General features: G+C 40.4%; 1 protein-coding gene and 1 pseudogene across 1 annotated transcript in view; one reads left to right on the forward strand and one right to left on the reverse strand.

Moving 5' to 3' along the window:
• Nucleotides 1-23,135, reverse strand: part of LRRC8D (leucine rich repeat containing 8 family, member D) — a 139,139-nt gene that overhangs the window by 43,079 nt on the left and 72,925 nt on the right. The gene's annotated exons all lie outside the window — the stretch shown is intronic.
• LOC102820038 overlaps nucleotides 16,945-23,135 on the forward strand; it is a 59,982-nt pseudogene continuing 53,791 nt past the window's right edge.

Consider the following 23,135-nt stretch of genomic DNA (forward strand, 5'->3'; position numbering starts at 1 on the left):
CTCTACAGGGTCATTATGGGTAGGAACTATCTCCACAGCACATAACCACCCACCACCACCACCAATCATCTCCCACCAGATACTCCAAGGGAGAAAAATTAGGTTTTCTGCTCCCACAACGATTCACAGACTTAGAAACCCTGGATAGTATAGGTATGAATTGGATTAGACTACATGGCACTTAACAACAGCAACAAGTTGGCTGGTTTTATTATTTGCAAAATGTAATAATTAGCATTTGGCTTGCTATTAAAAACCTCTTTTAAAGCTGTAAGTTTCAGATTTGGTCTCAACCCTCAATTTTAATCTTTTAGAACTTTGACTTGCCTTCTTTGGTCATTAGGAAAGACCATCATTAGAAAAGGACATCCTGTTTATAGCAAAATACAGGGCCAATGGAACAAGGGAAACTCCCAATGAGATGGGTTGGCACGTGGCCACAACAATGGACTTACATATACATTGATCATCTCAAGAACAGATTTGATCCATCAGATGCTTATGACCGATAAACTCTCTGTGAGAGCCGTGGTATGCCATCAGAAACATCATACATTAAGAAAGTAAATGGTCATTAAAAAGCCAGGAAAGAAAGAAAGCACCAAAATGGATGTCAGAAGAGCATTTGAAACACTCTCCAGCATAGACATGCTGACGTGAATGGAAGAAATGAGCAAGTCAAAGAGCTGAACAGAAAATTTCAAAAGGCAGCTCAAGAAGACAAGCAAGTATAATGAAATGTGCAAAGACCAGGAGTTAGAAAACTAAAAGGAGAGAACACGCTCAGCATTTCTCAAGCTGAAAGAACTGAAAAAGAAATTCAAATCTTGACTTGCAATACGAAAGGATTCTATGGGCACAATATTGAATGATGCAGAAAGCATCAAAAGAAGATGAAATGTATACACTGTCACTGTATCAAAACGAAGTGGTCGATGTTCAATAATTTTAAGAAGTCATATATGATCAAGAACTGAAGGTACTGAAGGAAGAAGTTGAAGTTCTAATGTGCACTGAAGGCATTGGCGAAAAACAAGTCACCAGGAATTGATAGAATACAAACTGAAATCTTTCAACAAACTGAGGCAGCACTGGAGGCACTCACTCATCTATGCCAGCGAATTTGGAAAACAGCTACCTGGTTAACTGATTGGAGGAGATACATATTTGTGCCTATTCCAAAGAGAGATGGCCCAATGGAATGTGGAAATCATCAAATAGTATCATTAAGATCTCATGCAAGTAAAAATTTCCTGAAGATAATCCACAAAGGCTGCAACAGGACATCAATAAAGAACTGTGAGAAACTCAAGTCAGATTTAGAATTGGATGCGAAACTAGGGGCATTATTGCTGATGTCAAATGGATTGTGACTGAAAGCAGAGAATACCAGAAGGATATTTACTTGTGCTTTATTGGCTATAAAAAGGCTTTCAACTGTGTGGATCATGACAAGCTATGGTTAACATTGCAAAGAATGGGTACTCCAGAACATTTAATTGTGCTCACAAGGAGCACACAGACCTGTGCATAGACTAAGAGGCAGTTGTTGAAGCAGAACAATGGTTTGAAGTCAGGAAAGGTGTGCACCTGGACTGTATTCTTTCACCATACTTATTCAATCTGTATGATGAGCAAATAACCTTGGAAACTGAAATATATGAAGAAGACTGCTGCATCAGGACCGAAGGAAGACTCATTATAATCCTGAGATACGCAGATGATACAACTTTGCTTGCTGAAAACAAAGAGGAATTAAAACACTTTTGGATAAAGATAAAAGATCACAGCCTTAGGTATGGATTGTACCTCAAAGTAAAGAAAAACAAAACTCTTCACAACTTGACCAATAAATAACATAATGATAAATGGAAAAAGATTGAAGTTTCCAAAGATTTAAGTTTGCTTGGATCTACAATCAACACTCATGGAAGCAGCAGTCTAGAAAATCTGCTACACAAGAAAGACCTCTTTAGAGTGCTCAAGAGAGCAAAGATGTTAATTTGAGGACTAAGGTGTGTCTGACCCAAGCCTTGGTAATCTGAATAGCCTCATACACATGTGAAAATTGGACAATAAATTAAGAAGACCTTAGAAGAACTGACGCATTTGAATTGTGGTCTTACAGAAGAATATTGAAGGTACCACAGACTCCCAGAGGAACAAACAGGTCTATGTTGGAAGAAGTACAACTGGAATGTTCCTTAGAAGCCAGGATGCTGAAACTTCATCTCTCATACTTTGGACACATTTTCAGGAGGGACCAGTCTCTGGAGACAGACATTATGCTTGGTAAAGTAGAAGGTCAGCGAAAAAGAAGACCTCCCATGAGATGGACTGGCAGCGGAAATGAATTCAAGAGTAACAACAATTGTGAGGATGGAGCAGGATGATGCAGGGTAGCATTTTGTTCTGTTTTACATGGGGTCACTGTGAGTTGAAACCTAACAACTACTCTAACCACAAGAGTGGCAGTTCAAACCCACCAAGAACTCTGAGGGAGAAAGATGTGGCTTTCAGTTCCTGTAGCGATTTACAGGCTCAGAAATCCTATAAAAGTTCTTGTGAGTCAGAACCAATATGAAGGCATCTAACAACAATAACATGATTATGCCAGTGTTTTGAATGATATTTTGCAAATTTTAGGGGGAAAAAAATGAAAAAATAAGGGGGTGTTGTTGTTTAAGTGTGATCAAGTCAGTTCCAACTCATAGTGACTGACTCTGTTATAGAGTTTCCGAGAAGAGGTTGGTGGGTATAAAATACCAACCTTGTGGTTGGCAGTCCAGTGCTTATTCCACAATGGCACACTAGGAGTTAGGGTGGGATACCCTTGGACTCCTGGTGTGGTGCTGTAGGATAAACACGGGACTGCGAACCACAAGGTCAACAGTTCAAACCAGCCAACTGCTCCTTGGAAAACAGGGTTTCCATGAGTCAGAACTGACTCCACAGCACTTAACAATAACAACTCCTTGGAAACCTTATACAGGGTCACTAGGAGTTGGGACCAACTTGGAGGCAATTAATAACAATGACAATCCTAATCCCTACAATCTGTCATGTCCTCTCACTTTCAAATTTTCTCTCTAAAAACCAATTTAGATTTTATTCCAAATAATTTAAATGGTAAGAACTCAAAGCAATAATAAAGATGCAAATTTAGCCACCACCCCATTCACACCAAAGAATATTAGCATTTAAATAACATTGTTATTTTCATTTTCTCAGACAAGTTTTATACGATTATTTACAAAGTTAGCAGTACTTTTAATATTATATACAAATCATCAGATGAAATGCACTGTTATCCAGATAAAACTAAACTTCTGTAATTCAAACTGGATGTTTCAATGGCAGCAGCATTAGTAGCACTCACCAAACCAAAAAATTTTACAATTCATATTTAATTTATTAAATATCACTCATCCATTGACTCTAAACCAACATCAATATTTACTGACTCTTGGGGCCTGTGGTTTTTATCTTAGTCAATAATGCATTGGTTCAGGCTTCAAAATTAATGACTAAAACCTGCTGCTACAAAACTGCTCAAGAGAACCCAAAAAGAATAAAGAGAAAAAGAGGAGGGGGAAAATGAATATTTACTATACTCTTATTATATTCTACAGAGAGAAAAAAAAAGGGATGCCTTTTCTCAATAAAAAACAGATTTGTTTTATGACTCTAGTGTTTTGTAACATACTCAAAGATAGAAAATGAAGCAAAATAATCAAAGGTATAAATTATTGAGATCTAAGTACACGCCAAGCCTGGGAGAGGGGCTTTACAAATGTTAATCTTCTAATTGGTGTAACCTCTAGATGCAGAATATTTTCTCAGTCTTACAAGTAAAATAATTGAAATTTAGAAATGTTACATAACGTACTTATAAAGTGACCACAAATCAAACCTATTACCATTTAGTGGATTCTCTCTCACAGTGAGCCTTATTTAGAAGTTCCGAGATTAAATCTTTACAGGAGCATATAACCTGATCTTTCTCCCACAGAATAGCTAGTGGGCTTGGGGTTTGTAGCCCAATGCCTAACCTACAGTGCCACCATTGCATAAAGTCACAAAAAGGATGGACCAGGAAGCAAAACTCAAATAAATAGAGAACTTATTTTAGATCAAAATTTTTCAGGTATCAAGAAATATAGTTTGTCTAGAACCAATTTTATAAAAACCTAAAGTAAAATAAACAAACAGAAAACAGGTATTAAACTTCAGAAACAAATATATTCCCAGACAACTATCCTCCTCCCTTTAAAAAATATGTTATTTTGCAGGTGGTGGTGGTGGTGGTAAACATGGAGTTGGTTCCATCTCAGAGCGACCTTGTATAGGGTTTCCAAGGCTGTAAATCTTTATTTGCTGTTGTTATTGTTAAGTACCATCGAATCGGTTCTAACTCATAGCGAACCTTGTGGTTCAAACTGACTTTGCAATGCAGCTCATGAGTCTACTGCACTACACCAGGACTCCAGGAGCAGAAAGCCTTTACCTAGATTATAATCATTTTTGAGAAAAATAAAGGACAAACGTATTTAAATGAGTCTTGATGAAGGTATCAGATTAGTCTACTTAATCCTACTAGTCAGAAGTGACAAATAGGATAAAATAAACTTAAGTGTTTTGTGGGTATATGGTAAAATTTTTAGAATAAAATTTGTTGTTAGGTGCCATTGAGTCGGTACCGATTCATAGCAACTCTATACTAAACAGAACAAAACACTGCCTGGTCCTGGGCCAACCTCACAATTGTTGCCACGCTTGAGCCCACTGATGCTGCCACTTTGACAATCCATCTTGCTGGGGGGCTTCCTCTTTTTCTCTGACCCTCCACCTTACCAAATATGATATCCTTCTCCAGTGACTGCTCCCTCCTGACCATATGTCTGAAGTACGAGAGATAAAGTTTGGCGATCCTGGCCTCCAAGGAGCACTCTGGCTGCACTTTTTCCAATACAGATCTGCTGGTTCTTTTGGCAGCCATGGCATTTTCAATATTCTCCTCCAACACTATAACTCAAGTGCATCTATTCTTCCACTGTCTTTCTTATGCACTGTCCAGCTTTTACATGCACATCAGGTTACTGAAAACACATGGCTTGGGTCATGCGCACCATAGTCCTCAAGCTGACATCTTTGCTCTTCAACACTTTAAGAAGGTTGTGTGCAGCAGATTTGCCTAATGCAATACGTTGTTTGATTTCTTGACTGCTGCTTCCATGAGTATTGATGGTGGATCCAAGAAGAATGAAGTCCTTGACAACTTCAATCTTTTCTCCATTGATAAGAATGTTGTTTATTGCTCCAGTGGTGAGGATATTTGTTTTCTTTACATTGAGATGCAATCCACACCGAAGGCTGCGCTCTTTGATCTTCATCAGTAAATATTTTAAGTCCTCTTCACTTTCAGCAAGCAAGTTTGTATCATCTGCATATCTCAGGTTGTTAATGAGTCTTCCTCCAATCCTGATGCCACAATTTTCTTCATATAACCCAGCTTCTCAGATTATTTGCTCCGCATACAGGTTGAACAAGTATGGTGAAAGTATACAATCCTGTCGCATAACTTTCTTAATTTTAAACTAGTTAGTGTTGCCATGTTCTGTTCAAACAACTGCCTCTTTGTCCATGTACAGATTCCTCATGAGCACAACTAAATGTTCCGGAATACTCATAATTCTCAATGTTGTCCATAGCTTGTCATGATCCACACAACCGAAAGCCTTTGCATAGTCAATAAAGCACAGGTAAACATCTTTCTCTGCTTTCAGCCCAAATCCATCAGACATCAGCAATGATATCCCTCGTTCCACGTCCTCTTCTGAATCTGGCTTGAACCTCTGGAAATTCTCTGTCAAGAATAAACTTAACCGAAACTGAATTTTTAGGAATCCTCAGAAAATATTAGGAGATCTGATAGTGTAGTGGTTATGAGTCGTGCTGCTAATCACATGGTCAGCAGTTAGAAACTACCAGCTGTTCCCCAGGAAAAAGATGAGGCTTTGTGCTGCCATAAAGATTTACAGCCTCAGAAACTCTACGCAGGGTTGCTATGAGTCAGAGCTGACTTCACAGCACACCATCACCTCCAACAAATAGACCTTATTTGCTCTTATCTAGTCAATCATAGTAATCCTATTTGATTAAAATCTAAAAGCATAGTGATATTTATTGTGACATTTTATAGAAATTAAGGATGGAGCTAATAGTCAAATAATTCAATGTCATTTATTAACTTTCAATTATGTACCAGGAGCTATGCTCAGAAAGCAGATTCTTTCTTCCTTTCTTTTAACTGCTTAACTATATTATGTGACTTTGTAGTATATTTAGTACAGTGATTTATAGCTCTTAGATTATAAAACTAAGGTAGACTAGGAAGAAAGGCTTGGCAAACTACTTCCAAAGATCAGTCAATGAAAATCCTATCATCACAACAGAGTACTGTCCAGTACAATGCTGGAAGGTGAGTTGCCTAGACCGAGGCACACAAATCATTTCTTAATGCCTAGTTTTGTTTGCTTATTTATTTTACTTTGTTGTTATTGTTAAGTGCTGTCAAGTCAATTTTGACTCATAGCGACCCTGTATAGGGTTTCCAAGGACCAGCTGGTGGGTTTGTACTGCCGACCTTGTGGTTCGCAGTCCATTGTGGATCCACAGCATCATACCAGAAGTCCACTTATTTTACTTGAATTTTATAAAATTTGTGCTATCTTTCCTGACTCCTGAAATGAACTGATGTAAAAGGAGCTCTTTCTGGCCCTGTGGGTTAATGCACTGGGCTGCAAAGTCCATTTGAACCGCAAGGTTGGCGATTCAAGCTCTCCAGCTGCTCCTCAGAAACCCTATACAGGACCGCTATGGGTTGGAACTGACTCAACGACACTTAACAACAACAATTATATATTTCTTTCTTTATTTCCATTTTGCTCAAATACACAATAACCAAGAATGGACTTGAGACACCAATGAGAGCTGAGGAGGGTGCAGTGCCAGGCAATGTTTCATTCTGTTTTACATACAGTTATCATGAGTCAGAGTTGACTAGATAGCAACTAACAGTAACAACAATAAACACCAAGCTAGTCCTTGAGAAACTCTATTTAAAGTTGATCCATTTTACCAAAACAACTCTTTCTCTGGGAAGATCACAGGGAAGCCCAAGTTCTATTTCTAGTTTTGCCACTGACAAACTGCTGGATTCTAGCAACAGCAATTAACATCTCTAAGTCTCAGTTCCTTATCTGTTAAACGAGAAGACTGTCTTAGATTTTCTTTTAGGTCCCTTCCGGATCCAAAACCCTAAAGATTCACCTCACACTTAAAGTCCAAACTCAAATGTGTCTTTCAACTAAGACCATCTGCTTCTCCAACCCCAACCAAAGAATTAGTTGAACCTTTGAGTTCCCATCATACTTTACTCACAGTTCATTAGGGCAATCGTCATTGTTGTTCCGCGCTATTGACTCAATGCCAACTCAGAGTGAGACTGTATAAGATTTCCAAGGATCGGCTGGTGGGTTTGAATTGCCAACCTTTTGGTTAGCAGTCCAGTGCTTAGCCTATAGTGCCATACTCCAGGACAATCATCAGGATATAATCATTTGTTTACCCAACAGTCAGCAAATGATTCCAAAGGTAAGATTGTGTTTTCTCCATTTTTGTGTATTTGTCATCTAACACATTTTAGCTTCCTGGTATATAAAAAAAAATTCAACCAATTTGTGTGAAGAAAATTCTTTAACCTAACAATCAAGCATCCAGAAGGTACCTCCTGCGGTCCTAGGCTACTAAAGTTCTCACCCACAAAGTAGATGAAATTTGCAAACAGGACACCATGGGTTATAATGAAAACTAATACAAGATTAGCATATTTTAAGAGTCTCTGGGGGCTATAAGAGTTAACTAGGCAACTGGTAGCTGAAAGGTTGGAGGTTTTAATCCACCCTTGGAAGAAAGACTTAAACATCAGCCACTGAAAACACCACAGAACACAGTTCTATACTGAAACACATGGTGTCTCCTTGAGTTGGAACAGACTCCACAGTACCAATATTAAGTAAGTTCTATAGGAGTTTTAGGAGTCCTGGTGTGGTGCTGTACGTTAATGAGCTGTACTGCAAAGATGCTTTGAACCACAAGGTCGGCAGTTCAAGCTCACCAGCTGCTCCTTGGAAACCCTATACAGGGTCGCTAAGAGTCGGAATCAACTCAATGGTACTTAACAACAACATAGGAATCCTGGTGTGATGCAGTAGGATCAGCACTAGAGCACAAGGTTGGTTTGAACTGAAAGGCTGGCGGTTCAAACTCACCAGCTGCTCCTTGGAAACCCTATACAGGGTCGCTAAGAGTCGGAACCAACTCAATGGTACTTAACAACAACATAGGAATCCTGGTGTGATGCAGTAGGATCAGCACTAGAGCACAAGGTTGGTTTGAACCGAAAGGCTGGTGGTTCAAACTCACCAGCTGCTCCTTGGAAACCCTATATAGGGTCACTATGAGTCAGAACCAACTTGAAAGTACTTAATGACAACAATGCTAGGAGTTAAAGATCTTTGAGATCCTTTCATGCTTTAGTATTTTCTAATCGACTTTGTAAAGTCTCACCATTTTCTCTTCCTCCACTCCTTCTGTCTTATAGTATGAATGTTTGTCAATGCTTATTTCTAATGATTCAATGATTCATAATAACAAGTGACCTCATAAGGACAGAGACTGATTCAGAAGATGGAAAATGCTAATGCTTGATAGTCGAGAACATTTAAAAACATAACAACAAAGTTTACAAGAGATTAACCAAAAAATATAACTCGGTGGTCAAAGTTAAGAATAAGGTTAAATAAGGCCAGGGCAGGGAAAAGAAAAGAACTAATGATATATGTTTTTTGGCTCTTAAGTGTTTAGCTTTCAAGTTCCAAAACAAAATTTCACGCTGTACTTGTCTGTTCTTTGGTATTTATTTTTCTTGTTCATGCACATCCCTGGCAGTTATGAACTAAAGGGAGCGAAGGGTGCTGGCATACATGCCTATTACCCAAGGGAAGACAAGAAACCGTACCTGAAAGATGAACACAAACGCCCCTTGGGACCTTTTGTGTTTTGAACGTGACAGATCACAATAGCCTTCTTGCATGAGTAAATGCTGACAGGTTTGTAGATGCTTGAGTTATCTACTTTTTTCTTTCTTATAAAGTCTAAGCTAAGATCAGCTGAGGTAGATATTATAAATTCAGATTCCTGAGTCCCACCCAGAACTATACATCCAGAACCTCTGAAGATGGGGCCCAAGTCTGAAACACTTTTCACACGAGCCCCTTGCAAAGGAGCAGTGGACAGGCTGAAATACAAACCCAAACTCAGCAGCTGGGGAGCCTAGGCAGTTTGGCTGAGCTGAGATGACTCAGCAGGTTAGAGCTGTGACCCTTAACTTCTGGAACGTTATGTGAGTTCTCATCCAGTGCCTACTACAAACACATGTACACACACTGGTCTTACTCCAGAGTCCATCTGACAATAACATGGCATGGCTAACAAAACTTGGCACCACACTTGGGCAGGTTTTTTTTTTTAAAGAAAGCCAGCCCCAGACCCTGGTTGATAACCAGCTCCCAAGAGTTTGGCTAAGGACACTAACAGAAAGGTCAGGGTCACCGTGATTGAACCTGGTCAATTGTGATCTGCCTTAAGTCAGGATTTTTAAAAATTCTGCTCTTTGGAAAGCGCACAGAATTTAAGGAAATGAGAAAAGAAGGGATGGAGTGGGCTAGGATTGTGAGTCAATTACTACAAATCAATTTCCAAAGCTAAGAATATAATAACAAAATAAATTCCCTCCAATGATGGCAATGGCTCTACTTTTCTCTCTTCATTAGCAGCTGCAATGCTCTTGCTTTTGTTTGAGTTCATGCAATATATGCTGTACTTCTACTTATTCTTAGGGTAAAACTCACCTTTGGTTTAAGGTGTGCAAAGGACCAGAGGCTTGGAGAAAAATACCATTTGGTCCTTTACAAGGCAGAATCATAATAATAGAGTTTAATTTTTTAAAGCCTAAAAGTGCTGTTTGAAACATGCCTCCAGTTTGGGAAGGGGACCAGAGCAGAAAAGGGATGGGACCACTTTGAAAAATCAGGGAACAGGGTGGCTGCCATGTACAATGTGCTCCTACACCCATTTTTAACAGCCTTACCCACAGCCTTGGCACTGTTGTTATTAGGTGCTGTTGAGTCAGTTCCAACTCACAGTGACCTTATGCACAACACAACGCTATCTCACAATCATTAAGCTTGAGCCCACTGCTGTTGCCACTGTGAAATCCCATCTTGTTGGGGGTCTTCTTCTTTTTCTCTGACCCTCCACTTTACCAAGCGTGATGTGATGTCCTTCTCCAGAGACTGGTCCCTCCTGATAATATGTCCAAAGTGTAAGAGACGAAGTCTGGTCATTCTAGCTTTCAAGGAAGAAGGGGAATTTTGGGTTTCATTGTAGTTGCATAGTTGCCTTACTGTCCTTCCTTATTCAAGGTGCCTGGTAGACAGGGACCAGAGCTAGTCTACCTTTGAAGACCTCACAATAGATGTTTACTTTGTATTAGTACCTGGAGAGAATTCCCTAGAATATTATTCCTGGCCTCTTACTACCCTTTACTAATCTTCCTTACTAATCTTCTCTTTGGGATCTGCGTGTGTGGAGAGTGAATTCTGGTCTCCTTTACTGCTGTGATGGCACAGTGGATTAAGTGCTCTTGGGCTGCTATCTGCAAGGTTGGTGGTTCAAGCCCACCAGTCATCCCAAAAGAGAAAGATGAGACTGTCTGATCTCATAAAGATTTACAGTCTCAGGTGAAACCCCTGAGACTATCTATGGTTGTTAGTTACCCTTCTAACCTGGAACTGAACTCACTCCAGTGGTTCCACTTTCAGCCACATGATGTTACTGTTACCATTGTTGTTGTTAAATGCCGTCAAATCGGTTCTGACCCATAGCGACCCTCTAGAGGGTTTCCAAGGAGCAACTGGTGAGCTTGAACCACTAACCTTGCAGTTCAAACCGACTTTGCAGTCTAGCGCATTAACCCACAGCGCCTGTTAAGCATCATCAAATTGGTTCCAACTCACAGTGACCCTATATAGGGCTTCCAAGGAGCAACTGGTAGGTTTGAAGAGCCAATCTTGTGGTTAACAGTCCAGTGTTTGTCCTTCAGCACTATACCTGGACTCCAAGCCAAATGGTAGACATGTCTATAAGGGGAAAAATAACACTCCTCACAATAATTAACTACAAGGGATCAAAAGGGCAGCATTTGTCCAGGAGTAAAGTTCAGAAGGCAAGGAGGGATGGGAAAGAAGGATGAATAGAAATGGGGAAATACAGGGAGGAAGTAAGAAGAGTGCTGCTAATTATGGGGACTGTAATCAATCACATGAAACAAAGTATATAAACTCTTCAATGGAAAACTGAACTACTCTGTAAACCTTCACCCAATTCACAAAAAAAGTGTAAAAAAAAAAAAGATTTTCAGGAGCAGTTAGTTCCACTCTGTCCTATAGGGTTTCTTTGAGTCTGAAGCAATTCAAGGGATGTGGGTTTGTCTGCTGTGATGTCTGAGGCTCTGCTTTGTCGGCTGCCACTTTCTAGTGTCCTGCTGTCCCAAGGTAAGTTGTTGAGTTGGTTCTGACTCATAGCGACCCGATTTAGGGTTGGAGAGTGGCTGATGGGTCTGAACTGCTGACCTTTCAGTTAGCAGTCCAATGTTTATCCTACAGTGCAGTCTATCTAATTCAAGGACACAATTCTGGGAGGCCCGCTTGACTGCAGACCCAAAGCCACATTCTCTAAAAAGCATTATAAGTAATAAAGAGGTTATTTTGCCATTGATCAGCCTAACTCTTTTGTTTCTCTCAAATGGTTTTGAATTTGAACACGGAAGAAGGGATCAGTTCTGGGTTACCTCAAACTCCAAGGGTGGCAGTAATTGCCTTGTATGTCTTAAAGTTTTCAGTGAATATTTACTGAAGACATATGTGCACAACGCAAGTAAATTTTTGACACACTAGGAGTACTAATCACATACTAAGTTTATCCCAAAGGTCAAATGAGTCACGTGAAAACTTAACCCTTAGGATGCTTTCTTTGTATGTGCTGAAATTAATCAAGTGGATTTCACAAGTTCTTTATAAGTGCTTCCCTATTTTTACAGGCAAATATTTTAAAACTATTAATCATTGATTGAAAACCTTCAAAACAAAATATTTCCAGCCCAAAACATACAACTAGCCATTTGCCTAAGACTGGATAGAATCATTACAATGACAGCAGACAGCTTACAAAGTGACTCTAACATGTGTTATTATTTTAATTCATCTTCATGACCTTAGAAAAATCCTGTGAAATAAGCTTTATTTTAACTTCAAGTTAGGGGAGAAAGTCTTGCTTTAGAGGTCAACTCTCTGCCTAACATTACTCAGGAATTAACAGTGGTGGTAGTTGTTGTTGTAGTTAAGTGCCATCAAGTCGGTTCCAACCCATAGCGACTCTGTATAGGGTTTCCTGAGGAGCGGCTGGTGAGCTTGAACTGCTGACCTTGCAGTTCAACTGGCTTGGCAGTACGGCGCATTAACCCACAGCGCCACACCGGACAGTGGTAGTACTAGGGCTCAAACTCAGGTCTTCTGATAATAAAACTTAGGTTCTTTCCATTAAAGTCAGAGTTCTAGAAATGGGATTCTAAGGTGTCCACATCCTTCCCAGGTCTCAAGACTTTGCTACTGCAGGAATGGCAAACAGAGCCACCACACAGTACTCTGGCAATCACCAAACAAAATCACCTGGTGTACATAGAAGAGCAAGTAACTTCTCTGAGCTCAGATCTTCTGATCCTTCTTAAGTATTTCTGCAAAACCCTTTTAAGGAAGAAAAGTAAATGAATGCATTTCATTTTATTTCCTTTGTTCCTTTCGCCTGGCTTGACCTGAAAATGCACAGCTCGGGACTGACCAGTGGACAGCTGATATCTCTCAGAACAGTTTAACATCTGTTAAACCATAGGATGTTCCATTCACTCCAAAAAGAACTCGAAGGTCTGAGTGCCTTCAATTCCCCAGTGATCTGATGGTCATTTACATCTGCAATGAAAACTGCAGCTGAGCCTGAGGACTTTAGAAGGAGCCAAGCTAACTAAGAAATACTTTTGGTTCTGACAGAAGTATGGGGCTGGGGAGCCCTTACAAAAGATCTCTCTACTGCCCCGCCCACTTTTAATTATTTTGGTCCATCTTCTCTGGTTTCTCCTAGGAGTTACAAGGGTAGGCTTGAATCCTGAGTAGGGGAAAGTTTGGTGGTCTCAGGCTAAGCTGGGAGCTCTATGATGATAATTATCTTTAAGGGCAAGAACAATGTTTAAAGTGAGCCTCCCATATCATTAGAATCACTCATTAAAATGACATCTGAAAAAAAAGAGTATGGCTGTAGATACTCATGTTATTAAGTGAATCTTAACAGAATACTTGGATTCCTGGTATAGTGCTGTAGGATCAGCACTAGATTGTGAACTACAAGGTTGGTAGTTCAAACTCACCAGCTGCTCCTTAGAAACCCTACACAGGGTTGCTGAGTCGGGACCAACTCGACGGCACTTAACAGCAACTAAAGAATACTTAGAAGAAATCAACTTCAGAGCTGATTATAAAATTTCAGTGCTCAACTAAAGACATTGAATTAGTCTTAAAAGCTACACTCAAGGGAAGCAGCAGATTGAAGTCTCCATAAAATGTGACTCCTGTTTAACGAACTGGCTACCACCAGTTAGGAGCATATGCAAACCCCACAAAAAGTAAATGGGGTTAAAGTTGGGCAGTGCCATGGAGTCAGCTCCAACTCACAGCAACCCCGTAATGGGTTTCCAAGACTGTAAATCTTTGTGGGAGCAGAAAGGCTCAGCTTTCTCCCCCAGAGTGGCTGGTGGGCTCAAACCACCGACCTTGTGATTTGCAGTCCAGTGCTTATGCCACAGAGCCACCATGCTGTTTGTTTCCTGAAGAGATAATCCAATGGATGTTAACTGTGCCTTCTTGCAGAAGGGAGATAAACACTGGCTGTCACCACCTTTTCCGGTTAACTTGCCATTCCTCTCAGCGGTGAGAATAGTGTCACGGGAGTGGAAATTATACATGGGAATTATTACTGTACCTCATTGAAGACATATTCATATTTTTATTCTGAGCAATCAAAGATTAAAAATTTTTTTTTAAAGTGAGTCGGGTACTAACTTCTTAAAAGGAGAAAAACAGAAAAGATGGCATTATAGAAACGGTATGATCAAGTATAATTAAAAGGAACCATTTTCTGGAATTTACTCCTTGTCAACAATTGAAGTAACCTTCACGGTGATGGAAAGAAATGCAAACTCAGCTCAACTCGTTAAACACAAAGTGCTACTTACTTTTCCCAGGCTGTAACCTGTCCATTATACTACCCCAGGTCCTCTTTCTCTGAACAGTAGTGCCGTGTAATGATTAAGAATAAAGGTTCATCCATATTCAACCAACCGGTAGATAGGTATATAGGGGAGATAACAACACTAGTAAGGTATGTTCAGCATGGAATGGTCAACCACTCAAGAACAAAAGGGCAACATTTACCTGCGAACAGTTTCAGGAGATTGGGGAGGCGGGTAGAAGGGAAATAGGGACAACAGGACGGACACAGGATAGCTGTTTTACATGGAAGCGATTGCAATCAGTGAGATAAAATTGTTGGATGCTAAACTGATGATCTGTTCTGTAAACCTTCACTCAATTCATAATAAAAAGTTTCAAGAAAACAAAAAAAGAACAAGGGCTCAGGAATTACGTTGCCACAGTAAGAGGCCTTGTGGTGGTGGCTGTGTGCCGTCAAGCTGGTCCTGACTCACAAGTTACCCTGCATAGGGTTTCCGAGGCTGTAAATCTTTATGGAATCAGGAAGTCTCATCTTTCTCCTGTGTAAGATTCCTGGCTGTCATTTATTAACTGTGTGATGTTAGGCAAGTAAATTTACATCTCTGTGCTTCCCTTTCTTTGTCAACTGCTGTTGTTAATAAGCGCTGTTGAGTTGGTTCCGACCCATAGTGAACCTGCATAGGGTTTCCCAGGAGCAGCTGGTGAGCTTGAATCACTGACCTTGCTGTTCAAACGGACTTTACAGTCCAGAGCATCAACACACAACACCTCAGGGATAAAACAGCACTCACCTTAGAGAACAGCATTACCTGGGTAAAATTTACGCATGGTAACTATACCTTACTGACAAGGCATTTAATGAGTCATGTCAATTCCGACTCAGAGCCCCTTACAGGGCAGGGCAGAACTGCTCCTTAGGGCTTCGGAGACTGTAATCCTATTAGGAGTGGCTGGTGGGTTTGAATCTGCAGTCTAACACTCAGCACTGTTCCCCCTGGGGCATCTTAGCAGCTGCTGCTACTAGTAATGATAGTAATGACTATGGTTAGGTGTCGTCAAGTAGGTTCTGACTCATAGACACCCTATGTGTATAATAGAGAGAAACACTGCCCAGTCCAGCGTCCTCCTCACAATTGCTACTACCTTTGATCCCACTGTGCCAATCTATCTGATGAGTACATAGGTTTAACCAGATTGTGGCAAAAATAAGGAACTAGAGGCTACCGAGGGCAAATACAAAAGCCAAATGTCCTGTTCCCTGGAATCCACACAGACAGAGCCTATTAGGAAAAGGGCCCCCTTGTTCTGTGGGCCCAAGAGACTAAACTTGGCCATTCTTGGCTAGATACAGCAGCTTATCAGAAGGGGCAGGCTCAAAGGACCAAAACCAGGGCAGGAGAGATACCAAGAAAAAAACAGAATGCCTGAATCTGGAAGAAACCGGTTTGAGGCAGCTCTGAGAATGAGTCTCAGCCAACAATCCACAATCATGGGATTTAGAGTTTAGCAATAAAGTAACAGTGCCTTCAGATAGGCACATTTTGCTATGCTAAGACTCTCCACCACATTTCCTTCAAGGTCCCTTCTACAGGCTGCGTCTTCCAGAGACTGCTTTGCCCTTTAATTCCAACAGTGCTCCTTAAAATATTTATGGTTTCTTTACCCATTTAAGAAGCCCTGGAGGCACAGTTGGTTAAGCACTGGGCTGCTAAGCAGAAAAAGGCTGACAGTTCAAACCTACTAGTCCCTCTGCAGGAAAAAGATGAGGTTGTTTGCTCCCCTAAAGAGACACTGTCTCGGAAGCCCTGTGGAACAGTTCTGTCCTATAGGGTCACTATGAGTTGGAAGACTCCCAGGTAGTGGGTTTAGGTATTTAATCATTCTGAAGAGTAACTCATGTCTCAACTTGACTATCAACTCTTTGAGTGCTGAGTGTGTCTCTCACTCAGGCAGCCGGCCGCTGCTCCAGAGCCTGGCACCCAGCATGCAGATGCTGACTTGAGTGAGCTGTGCTGTACAGATACCCATCACTGCACTAAACTAAGCACACACATAGCTGGAGGAGAAACGGGCACAGAACAAAGAGGCATACTGGCCCCTACCTCCGGAGGCTTTGGTGGAAAAAAGTTAAGAAAGAAGATTTGCATAAAGATTTTCAGAGGCTGGAAGTATAAAAACAATTACATCCTCAACAGAAATAAACTAAAAAATAATGAAACATACAGTAAGTATAAGGAAATTCACCAAAGGGGTGCCCTTTTTTTTTTTTTGCTTGATTACTGCTTTGATTTTTTTTTTAAGTATCAAATATCAAATTCTTTTAAAAACATTTTATCCTGGTGCCTCCACTCCACAGGTTCCCTAATCACATGTCTAGTCTGCCTATCTAGTAATGTAGCCCAGCTTGGGCACCAAAGGATTCCTTCCAGATACAGAGAGGCAGGTATGAAACAATGGGGCATGGCAGGTGGAAAGAGAAGTCATGGCGGAAATAATGGGAAAGAAACGGCGGGTAGAAATGGGGACAGTCGGGGATGGAGCAATGATGCAGTTAGATAGAGGTGAGCAACTTCTATTTCTGCCAGCTTAAATCTAGAAGGAGAACTTCAGAGATGACCTAAACCCAGTCTCTTTTCTTTCTTTTTTTTTTTTTAAGGGGGGAGACACACAAATTCGTTGACGATGACTTAGTCAAGTCAAGCTACCAGTTTAGGGCAGAGCTAGAAACTCAACCTGGGCTGCCTGTCTTACACATTAGAGCTCCTTCCCTGCTTGGCACATCTCTCTTTTCACGTATCACACATGAGGAGGGCTTAGGCCTCAAACAGCTCAGAACTCAAGCAGCCATGAAAAAGCCCTGCAGACTTCCCCACCTTGACTCTGCATGTTGACAGAGTCAACAGAAACGTGAGCCTGGGCCTCTGGTTATCATGCTGTTTCAGATGAAGCCATTTGGTCTTGTGTTAGGATTGGCTGTACAGTTTAAAAAATAATGGAGCACAGTGTGTTTTCCAGCCAGAAGGAAGTTTGGGTGGTATCAGAACACTGTAGAACATGTAGACAATGGACAGCATGAATGTCTATAGCATAAAAATTATTCCATAATTCATGAAGATGAATTATCCTTATATTCCCTGTCTCCACCCTGGCCTGCTCACCATTGCCAAAAAACAAATCACACCACCAACTGAATAGCTGGCTTTGTGACTCCTGAGACTGTGATTGTGAGGGATACAGGGCAAATATAAATAAGAGATGTAACACAACAGAGACAGCTGCATATTAAGGAGAGTTCTGAAGGGATGCTGCTGTGGATTTGTTGGCTGAAAAATCAGGATGGACAAAGCAAATTATTGTGAGACTCAACAGAAGCCCCGGCTCACTGCTCTGCATGGTTTGTAGACCATTTCTCAGTTTAATTACACTCCAGACCTCCTAAGCTCCCAAGGTTTTCTTTATAAAAACTAGCCTCCTTCCGCTGAGAGATGAAATGATTTAAACCTCTATAGGCACCACTATGCTTCAATGCCCACCTCAAATGTTCTACATGTGCTACACCTACCCTTGACAAAGAGAGCTCTTTTTTACCACGAGTTTTTGATGATGTACATAAATCATTCAACCTTAGACCCGTTCCATTACCCAAACATCTGCACAGAATCATGCAAATGACGAGGAGAATAAAAGAAGATGGTTTTAACTTGTATCTCTCACCTTCTATCTCCTTCCAACCTCTCTAATGCATATTAAACCCCCAAACACTGTGTCACAGAGTCAATTCCAACTCACAGCATCCCTACAGGATCGAAGGGAATTGCCCACAGTGTTTCCGAGGTAGACTGCCTAATCTTTCTCCTTTGGAGCTGCTGGTGGTTAGCAGCCCAATGCTTAACCCACCACACCACCAGGATTCCTCCAATGCACAGTTTTGTTATTTTTTCTTTGTTTTTTCTTGGTTGCGTGCTGTGGATCAGTTCTGACTCACAGCGACCCTGTATAGGGTTTCCAAGGCTGTAAATCTTTATGGGAGCAGAAAGCCTCATTTTTCTCCCACAGGGCAGTTGGTAGATCAAACACCTAGCAGCCCAACTTGGAACTCATTACACGACCAGAGCTCCTTCCTCCAGTGCATGGTGGTGTGCCATGGAGTCTCCGATGCATACCACTCCACAAAAGGTTGTTTCTCTCAAAGGAAAGCAAGCAAGACCTGAATAAAACACCTATCGACATTAACACTCCAAAAGCCTTTTTTCTGGTTCTCACCTCTAGGCTTCTGCACATCCTGATTCCTCTTACTGAAGTATTTGACCTTCTATTCATCATGCTAATGCCCCACTCTTTGATCACCATTGGTGCTGGGAGAAAGTCTTCCCTAAAATTTTGATACCAATAACCTAGATCTAATCCTTTTTGACACTCCCAGAGTATTCTGGGCATGTTACCCCTCCAAAACCTTTTATAAGTGCTTGATTTTAAATCTATCCACTTTACTAAGCTGTAAGATTCTCCAGGGCAGGAATCATATCTTATTCATGTTTGTTTCCCCAGATACTAGTACAATGGCTCATAGCAATAGCAGAATAATGTTTATTGGCAGTAAGATACAGAGTTGTAAACGTCGTCAGACCTTCTTTAACTGTATTTTCAGAGTGACACTGTAAGACAGGAACTGTTGATCTTATTTACAAAGAACCTGACTCTCAAGGAGAAGTATTATAAACTGAGGCTGTCCAAGAGAGTTTTGACATCTTCCAGCCCTCAGGCTAGATGTTCACCAGACCACATTATAACCAGGTTCACACACATTTTATAAAGAAGACAAAAGACAAAGCACTTGATCCATCCTGTGATATAAGCATGTACAGAGTGACCTCTACAATTAAAACAGATATACTTCTGGATGCATGCCACAACATGGATGAAATCTGAAAACACATCATGCCAAGCAAACTTAAGTCAGCTGCAAAAGGAAAAATATTACATAATCTCATTTATATGAGTGAGCAAATATATAGAAATAAACAATTATGGGGTTCTGGTATGACACTGTAAGATAAACACTGAACTGCTAACTGCAAGGTAGGTAGTTCACACCCACCAGCTGCTCCCTGGAAACTCTATACAGGGTCACTAAAAGTCAGAATCAACTTGACAACAATTAACAACAAGAAGTAAATATATATAAATCAAATATTATCCTGGTTACTAGTAGTGGGAAGGAGGGGAAAGGCACTAAGTTTTTCCTTAGGCGGTGTGGAGTTTATGTTAATGGTGCTAGAATGATTTGGAGAAGAAAGCAAGAATGGTTGTATAATGTGAAGAATGTAATCAGTATTACTCAATTATACATGTAGAAATTGTTGACATACTGTATGTTTAGTTATGCATATTTTAACAATTAAAAAAAGAAAAACATATACAAAACTTTCAAATATGGATAGAATCACTATCCGAAAGCAAGAACTCAGATCTGACGTGGAGATGGAGTTTACACTAATTCTGTTCTGAAGGACCTTTCCAGTCCTAACACTGTGCAGAAATGTCTGGTGGATAAGAATCAGATACAAACAAAAGTTTACGTGGTTTTGAGGTCATGAAACCAGCTGCCTCTGGTTAAGTGCCAACACTCTCCTCAGACATCTTGAAAGAGCTGGACATAGGACAGCTGCTGTGGTTGCCAAACTAAAAGTAACTCAGAGATGCAGCTGACTTACCATTGGTGGGTGTGGTGGTAAAGTGCCGTGGAGTTGGTTCCAACTCATAGCGACTCTGTACAGGGTTTCTGAGGCTGTAAATCTTACGGGAGCAGAACGCCTCATCTTTCTCCTGCGGAACAGCTGGTAGTTTTGAACTGCTGACCTTAAGGTTCGCAGCCCGATTTGTAACCACTACGCTACCTACCAGAGCTCCTTGACTCACCATTAAGACTGAGAAAATCTAGAACGGGCGGAAACTAGGGACAGCTGGCAGGGCATGGTTGGTTTGGTCTTTGACTCCCCAGAACCCTCCAGAGCAAGTGAGCATCTCCTCTGCTGAGGTCAGTGGTTTTCAGCACAGTTGTGCAAACAGCTGCTAACATAAAGGATGGCAGTTCGAATCTACCCAGCTGTACCATGGAAGAAAGGCCTGGTAATTTGCTTCCATAAAGATTAGAGTCAAGAAAAGTCTATGGGAGCAGTTCTAGTCTGTGATACATGGGGTTGCCATGAGTTGGAATCAACTGAACTGTTCAAGTCTTAGGGGTTTTTTTTGCCTACTAGGATAATGTGGAGCACTTCTAAAAAGTGTGCAATATTGGGCGCCACCCACAGAGGAGCTAATTTAGTTGAACTGGGGTGTGGTCCCTGCAACTTTATCTGAACTGTTTAAAAGCTCCTCTGTGATTCTAGTGTGACTCTCTAGTAGTCTACCTTTGAAATACTCGGATAATTTTCAAAGCTGAAGAGCTCATCTGGCTAATCCAAAATTGAGATGGTAAGCACAACTGGAACACCTTCTAGTCCATTCCTTTCTGTTAGAGATTAAAACCCTTATCTGAATAGGAACTTGCATTCTCATAGTGTTGAAACTGTTTTTGAATTACTTAAATCCAATTTCTGAGACAGAAGCAACCATAGGAATAGAATATTCCTCTATAATATCCACTGCGAGACTCTCCAGTCTAGTCTACTCAAGCATTTCCAATGACTAGAAATGCACTACTTTTAAAGGAACTTCAGAAACGCATGTTTGAAACAGGTGAATTTAATTATATATATATACATTATGGATGCCTGGTGTGGTGCTGTAGTGTAAGCACTGAATTGCTAACCACAACGTTGGCCGTTAAACCCACCAACCGCTCTGTGGAAACCCATACACAGGATTGCTGTGAGTCAGAACCAACTCAATGGCACTTATAATAACAACAAATGTACATTATATTTCTGTAAAGCTGCTTTTTGTTTGTTTTTAAATGGTGCTCTGTCATTTGGAGAACACAGCTTATTACAAAAGAGTTTTGGGATCATGCTACAAAATCAACCTCATTATACTTTGTACCAACAGGTCCTAATTTTGCCCCTGGGACCACACAGATTTAAATTAATTCCTCTTCTCTCTGACATGGGATTCTAACATGCTTGGGGTTGAATCCATTTACTAGCTGTGTGATCCAAAACAAATGATTGCTCTCTAAACTTCAAATCCCTGGTACACAGGAAGAGAAAGTATTTCCTTTGTAGGATACTGTAAGCTGTTCAATGAATAATACTTCCCCTCTTTCTTTCTATTAAAAGTGGAGGACAGGTCTTCCTCTAAAGGTCCTCCTTATTTATGCTCAACATCTACAGATGTTTAGTAATCCACAGATACTGAATGATTCAGTAGGCTGTGGTTTCTCCATTCTTCACCAGCCTGATTCTCTATGATTGCTTTGAGATTTCATAAATGTTTGTTGTGGTCTTATTCTCACAGTATCTGTGGATGCAGTACAGTGACAGTGGTCTAACTCTGACCACTTACTGGCTCACAGTAAGTGTTTTATAAGTTTTATATTATCACTTGAATATCTTTATATAAAAATTTTAAATCAACATATATGCTGCTTAGAGAATACATCCATTATGTTGTTGCTAGGTGCCACTGAGTCATTGTCAAAAAGAACATATCCAGATCAGTCATGAGGTACAGCGCTGTCTGTGATAGGATAATATCCATGCGCCTATAGGGAAGACCAGGAGCTCTAGTAGCGTAGTGATTACGAATCGGGCTGAGAACCGTAAGGTGAGCAGTTCGAAACTACCAGCTGTTCCTGGGGAGAAAGATGAGGCTTTCTGCTCTTGTAAAGATTAACAGCCTCGGAAACCCTGTAAGGGGCCACTATGAGTCGGAACTGACTCCACGGCACATAACCACCACCACAGGGAAGACCAATTAATACGAATACTATTCAAATTTATGCATCAACCACTAAAGTCAGTGAGGATGAAATAGAAGAATTCTACCAACTTCTTCAATCTGAAATTGATCAAATATGCAATCAAGATGTATTGAATTGGAATGCAAAGGTGATTGGAATGCAAAGGTTGGGAGCAAAGAGGAAGGATCAGTAGATGGAATATGGATGGCTTGGTAATAGGAATGATGCTGGAGAACGCAAGATGGAATTCTGCAAAATCAATGATTTGTTCATTTCAAATACCTTCTTTAGACAGCATAAGAGACATGACTATACACATGGACCTCACCAGATGGAATACACAGAAATCAAATTGACTACATCTGCAGAAAGACACGATGGAAAAGCTCCATATCATCAGTGAAAACAATACCAGGGGAAGACTGTGGAACACACCATCAATTACTCATATGCAAATTCAAACTGAAGCTAGAGAAAATGAAAACAAGTCCACGAGAGCCAAAATATGACCTTGAATATATACCAACTGAATTTAGAGATCATGTATTACGTAAAAAGTATTTAATTTATACATATATTTATATTTCATTTTCTGAGCTTGCTCTGGGATAACTCAAGTTCCCTCTGAAATTAAATAGATATTTAGAATACAATGACCTAGCTGGAAGTTTTTCTAAGCTGTTTGATTGTTTACCATGATAACTTAAAGAAAACACACAAAATCTGTAAAAACATAGGATTTTTAATTCTTGTCAAATAAGAAAAACAAAGAA

This window comes from Chrysochloris asiatica, unplaced genomic scaffold (assembly GCF_000296735.1).
Source record: "Chrysochloris asiatica unplaced genomic scaffold, ChrAsi1.0 scaffold00002, whole genome shotgun sequence".
NCBI lineage: Eukaryota > Metazoa > Chordata > Mammalia > Afrosoricida > Chrysochloridae > Chrysochloris > Chrysochloris asiatica.